The 6752-nt window shown below is 41.2% G+C and overlaps 1 long non-coding RNA gene across 1 annotated transcript; it reads left to right on the top strand.

The window, feature by feature from the left end:
* Window positions 1–1540: 1540 nt before the first annotated feature.
* Window positions 1541–4707, top strand: LOC309381067. The gene is made up of 2 exons (XR_014173285.1): window positions 1541–1604; window positions 4486–4707. It is a non-coding gene; the product is annotated as an uncharacterized lncRNA (long non-coding RNA).
* The last annotated feature ends 2045 nt before the right edge of the window (window positions 4708–6752 follow it).

Raw genomic sequence — 6752 nt, forward strand, 5'->3', positions numbered from 1 at the left:
ACATCAACGCCAGATAACTGGAACACGGGAAGTCATCCAAAAACATTGAATTCGGAATTAATTGGCCTTTTTGATTGTATTGTGATTTGGCATGATTTGGTACTGTATTAATGTGGCTTCCATTTGGATTGTTATTAATGAAAAAATAATAAAAATTAATATTTAAAAAAAGTAGATGAGCTTGGGTCGCTGTCTTGAGAATGTGGCTCTGGCTCATCAGCAACCTTGTCACCTGGATCCTCATCAGCCTCTGTGAGAAGCACTGCTTCTTGTTCCTTTATGCACTTCTCCAAAGCGTCCATGGCTTCATGGAAAGTGGAGTCCCTCTGGTCATTCACCTGCTTGAAATGCTGCCACTCATTGCAGGTATCACTAGGGTATAGTTGCGCAAAAATGGAGAAGCAATCTGTGTAAGGTGTCCATTGCACCAGGTGTTTGGCCAAGCGGGTCCTCTGGTGATACTTATCCTCCAGGAGTGTTACAACATTAGTCTCCAGAATGTCTTTCTGCAACTTTTCCCAGGCTCTGTCGGATCGCCTTAGCTGATTTGCCATTCTGTTCCTCTAAGGTAGCTCTTATCTTGGGGGCCAGCTTGCTAAGTTTGTTTTGACCTGAAGACTCTGTGCCGCCATTAGTTGTATCAGAAGCTACTCCCTGTCTCATCCCTTGTTTGGCTACGTTTTCAGAATGGTCTCCCATTTTCTTTATAAATTTGTTCAAATATACCATATTGGTTCAAACATAAGCTGCACTGCCCCCCCCCCCAATTCCAACCTTGAAATGTTAAAGTGTGGCTTAAATTTGCGACCTTACAAAAACTGGCTGCTGAAAGAGACATACAGTAAAACAGAACGGGTGTGAGTGCCTGCGGAATTTTAAGGGAGCGGCTTATATTCGGGTATTGCCTTTTTTTCCTCTCCCCCCCCCCAGCCTTGAATTTTAAAGGTGCAGCTTATTTGTGGGTGCGGCTTATATTTGGGCCAATACGGTATTTAAATTGGAAGGCTGCAGTACCACGTTTCAACACCAGATAGTATTGTCCCGTTGGGTGAGATGGCTGCTGCAGAAGCCTTCGTGAATTTAGAATATAAATCCGTGATAGTAGTCTTGAGATACAAGACGGTTCTGCTGCCCAAAGTTCTTGACTCTTTATCTTTTCTTAAAGGGCCAGTGTGGTTATTCCTTCTACCTAATACTAATACACAGATTAATAACTGACCCTTGTGGGGGCACAACAGTTTCAGTTTTCATATAAGGAGATTTCTTTATCTATTTTGTTGTTAACTGTTAGACTTGAAACAATAAGTAAAATCCCTCTAGCACCACGGAAATGTGTTGCAAGTTATCAAACATGGGTGGAGTGTAACTTTTACATTTCAGGTTAATGCACAATAGAGAACCTCACCCCAAAGTGTGCGCACATATGTAGCTATCTCAGGAACTTCAAGCCACACCGCATGTCCTAATTGCATAATTAGGCATTCTTTGGGTCCAGCAGATATATTATCCCTGCAGCCATTTACAGATACAAAAGCCAGTTCCCAGCTTTTCAAGAGTCTCTCAAGATATGCCATTGCAATGTGACTTAAGAAACAGAACTCCAGGTAGGTGTGGTTTAATTCCCCTGAGCTGCTGCAGTTGATTACCAGGGGACAAACTAAGCAGGTCCCAGCTGAGGATCTAGTTCAGAGGAAGCAAGACCTGCATCTCACTTCAGGAGCTGTGAACACAGGGAGGGGAAACGTTTATCTTCCATCTTGACCGAGTCTCGGTTGCATGCATTTATTGCATGCATTTATTCCTGCCAAATAAGTGAATGCCCTTGATTTATTCTGATGGGAAAAGTGAAGCATTGCGCAAGAGGACAACAGAGAGCCACTATGCAGTGGTTAGAGTTTAATTAATGAAAATGAAATTGGGTCATATACAACCAAGCGCCCCATCAATGGTATGCAGTGCAAGGTCTTCTGCTTGCCCAAGGGAACATTCTCCCCCTCTCCAGGGGCAAAACTAGGCTTACTTTCACCCAGGTCAAAGACTCAGTTCAGCACCTCTCCCCCCACCCCACTGTGTAGCCCAGTCCTATGCAAGTTTAACCAGAAGTCCAACTGAGTTCAATGGAGCCTGCTCAAAAATAAATGTGCACATGATTGCAATCACAGTGTCAAAATAATATATTCTCTAATATGTATAGGAACTTAAAATGTTCTTACCAAAGAGTACTGTACAAGAACCTAAATCGCCTATAACTCATGTGCAGGACCAAGAAAGCAAAACTATGAAAACTTATTTCAGTAAAGTACATAGAAAAGGCTTTATTTCAGTCTAAACTGTTCTCTAAAAGCACTATCTATACCACACTGAAACCAATGAGAGTGTTCCAATTAATCTTAGTGGGGAGTAGTAACATGTCATTACTCTAAAGGCTCATGTCAACCAATCTTCTTATAAAATGTTACTATCTCACCCCCCCCTTTTTTTGAAGATGCACACATGTGTCACACTAGGTATGATCTTTCAGAAGAGGTCCTCCTTCCTCTGTGTAATAGAAGGAGAAATGCCTTGCCCTCTCCTAAGATGAATTCAGAAACTTTCAGTTTTGTAAGTACTTGCATTTTAAAAGGATGCATTTTTAAAACCAGGGACACCACTCAATTAATCTAGTAACAGATTAGATTGATAGATCAATCAATTCATCTACCGTATTTTTTGCTTTATAGGACGCACCGGACCATAGGATGCACCTTGTTTTAGAGAGGGAGAACAAGAAAAAAAAAACTCCCCCTCTCTGCTCAGCGCCCCTTCAGCGAAGCGGCAGGAGAAACGGAGCCCTTCCATTTCTCCTCCCGCTTGGCTGAAGGGACACTGCACAGCTCTCCATCTCTGCTGAAGCCAGGAGAGTCTTGCTCTCCCGGCTTCAGCAAAAGGAACCCGAAGCCTGCGGAGCGCAGTAGGAACTTGCGCTGCGCACCGACCCCTCTCACTCTCCAGGCTTCAGCGAAAGCAACACGAAGGCTCCAGAGCGCGGAGGGAGCTCTCCCTCTACACTTCGGAGGCTTCGCGTTGCTATCGCTGAAGCCAAGGAGCCTGCATTCGCTCCAGAGCACACACACACATTTCCCCTTAATTTTTGGAGGGGGGAAAGTGTGTCCTATAGAGCGAAAAATATGGTATTTGTTGTTGTTGTTTTATTATTACAACATGGTCTGATATCTGTTTAAGGATTAGCAGTGTATCTCATGACATTATGTGAACAGGTATATTTAGCTTCTGAAACCACAAATTAAAAATAGAAATTATGGTGAACCAGAAATTAGGTAAAGGTAAAGGTACCCCTGCCCGTACGGGCCAGTCTTGACAGACTCTGGGGTTGTGCGCCCATCTCACGTAAGAGGCCAGGGGCCAGCGCTGTCCGGAGACACTTCCGGGTCACGTGGCCAGCGTGACATCGCTGCTCTGGCGAGCCAGAGCTGCACACGGAAACGCCGTTTACCTTCCCGCTGGTAAGCGGTGCCTATTTATCTACTTGCACCCGGAGGTGCTTTCGAACTGCTAGGTTGGCAGGCGCTGGGACCGAGCAGCGGGAGCGCACCCCGCCGCAGGGATTCGAACCGCCGACCTTCCGATCGGCAACTCCTAGGCGCTGAGGCTTTAACCCACAGCGCCACCTGCGTCCCGAACCAGAAATTAACCAGTGGTTAATCTAATAAATGCAGCTGCAAAGCTCTAGGAGAATCCCTCTAGCACTAGTGACCTGTTGCCTTCTTGGGCCTAGAACTGAAGGGTGTAACTACTTCTAGTCTATTTGGATGAGACTGTCTTTCTGGCTTTCTGGACCCATTTCAAGCTATTTTTAAGCCTGGTTTTTGATATGGAAATACCCTGGCTATCTTTGTGGATGTCCTATGTTAGGTCTAGAAACCGCACATATTCCATCAGTTTAAGTTGCCATTCTTCTTTAGTTGGGACCTCACTCGTTTTCCATTTTGGGGCTAACAAAACATGGGCCGCAGTAGTGGCATACATAAATAACCTTTTTTGACACCTGTGAATTTCCGTCTGAATTATCCCCAACAAAAAAGACTCTGGTTTTTTGTGTTTTTTTGAAAAGTACTTTTAAACATTTTTTTCAATTCATTGTGGATTATTTCCCAATACTCTTTTACAGGTCCACCACATGTGAAATAACGTTCCCTCAACTTCATTGCATCTCCAGCACTTATCTGATTCAGTCTTTTGCACTTTAGCAAGCCTACTTGGAGATAAATACCATCTATAAATCATTTTCAAGTAGTTCTCCTTCAAATAATAATATGCTGTAAACTTCAGATCGCTCTTCTAAAGTTTCCCCCAGAGATTAAAATCTATATAATGTCCTATATCTATTGCCCAATGTGTCATACAGGCTTTGACAAGCTTGTCTTTTGTTTCCCAATCTAATAACAGATTGTACATTTTAGATAAAAGTTTTTATTTGTTTTGTAGAAGTTCTTTTTCAGGTTGGGAGCTTCACTCCTGCTCATTCTCCTGTGCCTACTGACACCATTAATCGTGGTACAGTATATTTCTGGATAACTCATGTCATATGCAAAGTAGTGAATGTACCAGAAGGAAATGGACACATCTAATGTAGGCTACAGGTATTAAAACACTACAGGTATTAAAATACGACTTAGAGAAATATTTTGATTTATGAAACCAGAAAAACTTGTTGAATTTCTTTAATAATTATTTAGGGGCATCTGAAGATAACTTCAAGGTTTGGAGGAAAAGGGTCTTTATTCAGAAAAGTAATGGCACAGGCTTGGCAACAGACACAGTGCTCAGAAGTTCAAAAGCAGGGCAAGATGTCCAGAACTGAATGGAAGCGATGAATAAAGCGCTTTGAGGTTTCTTCTACAGTCCAGTTGTATATACATTTTATGGAATAAATAACTAATGATGTTTCAATTTTATGGAATAAATCACTATTGATGCCCCAAGAAGTCTCCCTGTTATACCATCAGCTTTTAAATATGAGTTGTGTTATGCTCACTTGCAAGATCCTCTTGCATTAAGGGCCTGTGGGATCCTTCAGCGTATTGTTTTGTGTGTCCCATCCCCCCCCCCACCCATTCGGGGTTCAATGTCACCAATATCCTGATGACATCCAGCTCTTATTTCTTCTAAATCCAAGGAAGCTGTCTCAGTTCTAAACTGGTTCTGTCATCACTAATGGACAGGACCAGGGTGAAGAAATTGAAACTTTCTTGGCTGGAGAACTACATTGCAAAAATCGAAAACATGTGAATTTGAAGGATGGCTGTGTTCTGGTTCTCACTTTGTTTTGGAAAGTGTGAATTGGGTAACTTTGCCCTTGAATGCAAACTGAATCAATTTTCTCCCCCATCCAAACAATTTTTGTGAGTTGCAGACTGCTGTCGAGAAAATGGATTTACTAAATCCTCTTAATTTGTAGATGCATAGTGGTCAGTCATTGGGAGAAATGTCCTGCAGATGTTTCTGGACCACAACATGAGCAATGGTCAGAGGTGAACATCTACGCACTAAACACAGCTTTTGATATCACACTTTAAGGGATTTCCCCTCCTTAAAATATATAAAGCCACTGGTTTACCATAAGTACTGATAACACAATTCTCCAAAACTGGAAAAGGAGCTTCACACTGGTCTTATTTCTTTGCTAATTTAGAACACCAATTTAATTCCCTTTATTTAAAAAAATTCATCTGATTTGGATTCAGTGCCTGCAGGCTGAGCTTTATCTTTCAAAGCACAAGGTGCTTAGTATATTGCTTCATATGTTGCATGTGCTTACATATTAAAAGGTGGTGATGTTAATTCATCGCTTCTTTTTGAAAACTATAAAAACACCTGCAAAGCATTCTTAAATGCATCCAATCATCTTCTGCCCTCGATAAAATTATTCATAAAAATAAAGTGATGCAAGCCTTCACTTTTGAATAAAGGCAAGATACACCGCCTGCCAAATCAGGCCACCTAATGTGTATTGTTGGGTGTGGGTTAATGCACACAAATTCTTGCAAGAAATCAGGCCGTAGTCATTCCAGAAATGAAGCAGCCCTTTCGTTAGGTTTGTTTCAGCTTTCAGAAAATGAGAAGTTATTTAAGTGATGATGAGATTTTATTTATTTATATGAACTGAATAGTTTATTTGCCACTTAATACCAGAGTTTCTAAGTGGTATCCAAGAGGGATGCAAAACGGATACAACATAACATCTCTTAAAAATATTAACATAATCTGTTATTTATTTCTGTCTTGGAGGTGCTTTTGAACATGATTAGGGAAGACCGGTTGGTACAAGGAATACAGGTCGGAGAGAAACAATTTAAACTGAAAGCTTTTGCAGATGACCTAGTTTTAACATTACAGGAGCCAGAATCTAGTACGAAGAGAGTGTTAGAGCTAATTTATGAATTTGGCCGAGTGGCAGGCTTCAAATTGAATAAGCAGAAAACTAAGGTTTTGGAGAAAAACTTATCACTTAAGGAAATAGATGAGTTCCAGAAAGAAACAGAGTTAAATGTGGTTAAAAAGGTGAAATACCTTGGGGTTAATTTGTCTACTAAAAATTTGAATTTATTTAAAGACAATTATGAAAAATGCTGGTCGGAAATTAAAAAGGACTTAGAAATTTGGTCAAGATTAAAACTTTCCTTGTTGGGTCAAATTGCAGCTGTAAAAATGAATGTATTGCCTAAAATGTTATTTTTGTTTCAGACCCTCCA

Source organism: Podarcis melisellensis, assembly GCF_964234715.1.
Source record: "Podarcis melisellensis genome assembly, chromosome: 1".
Taxonomy (NCBI): domain Eukaryota; kingdom Metazoa; phylum Chordata; class Lepidosauria; order Squamata; family Lacertidae; genus Podarcis; species Podarcis melisellensis.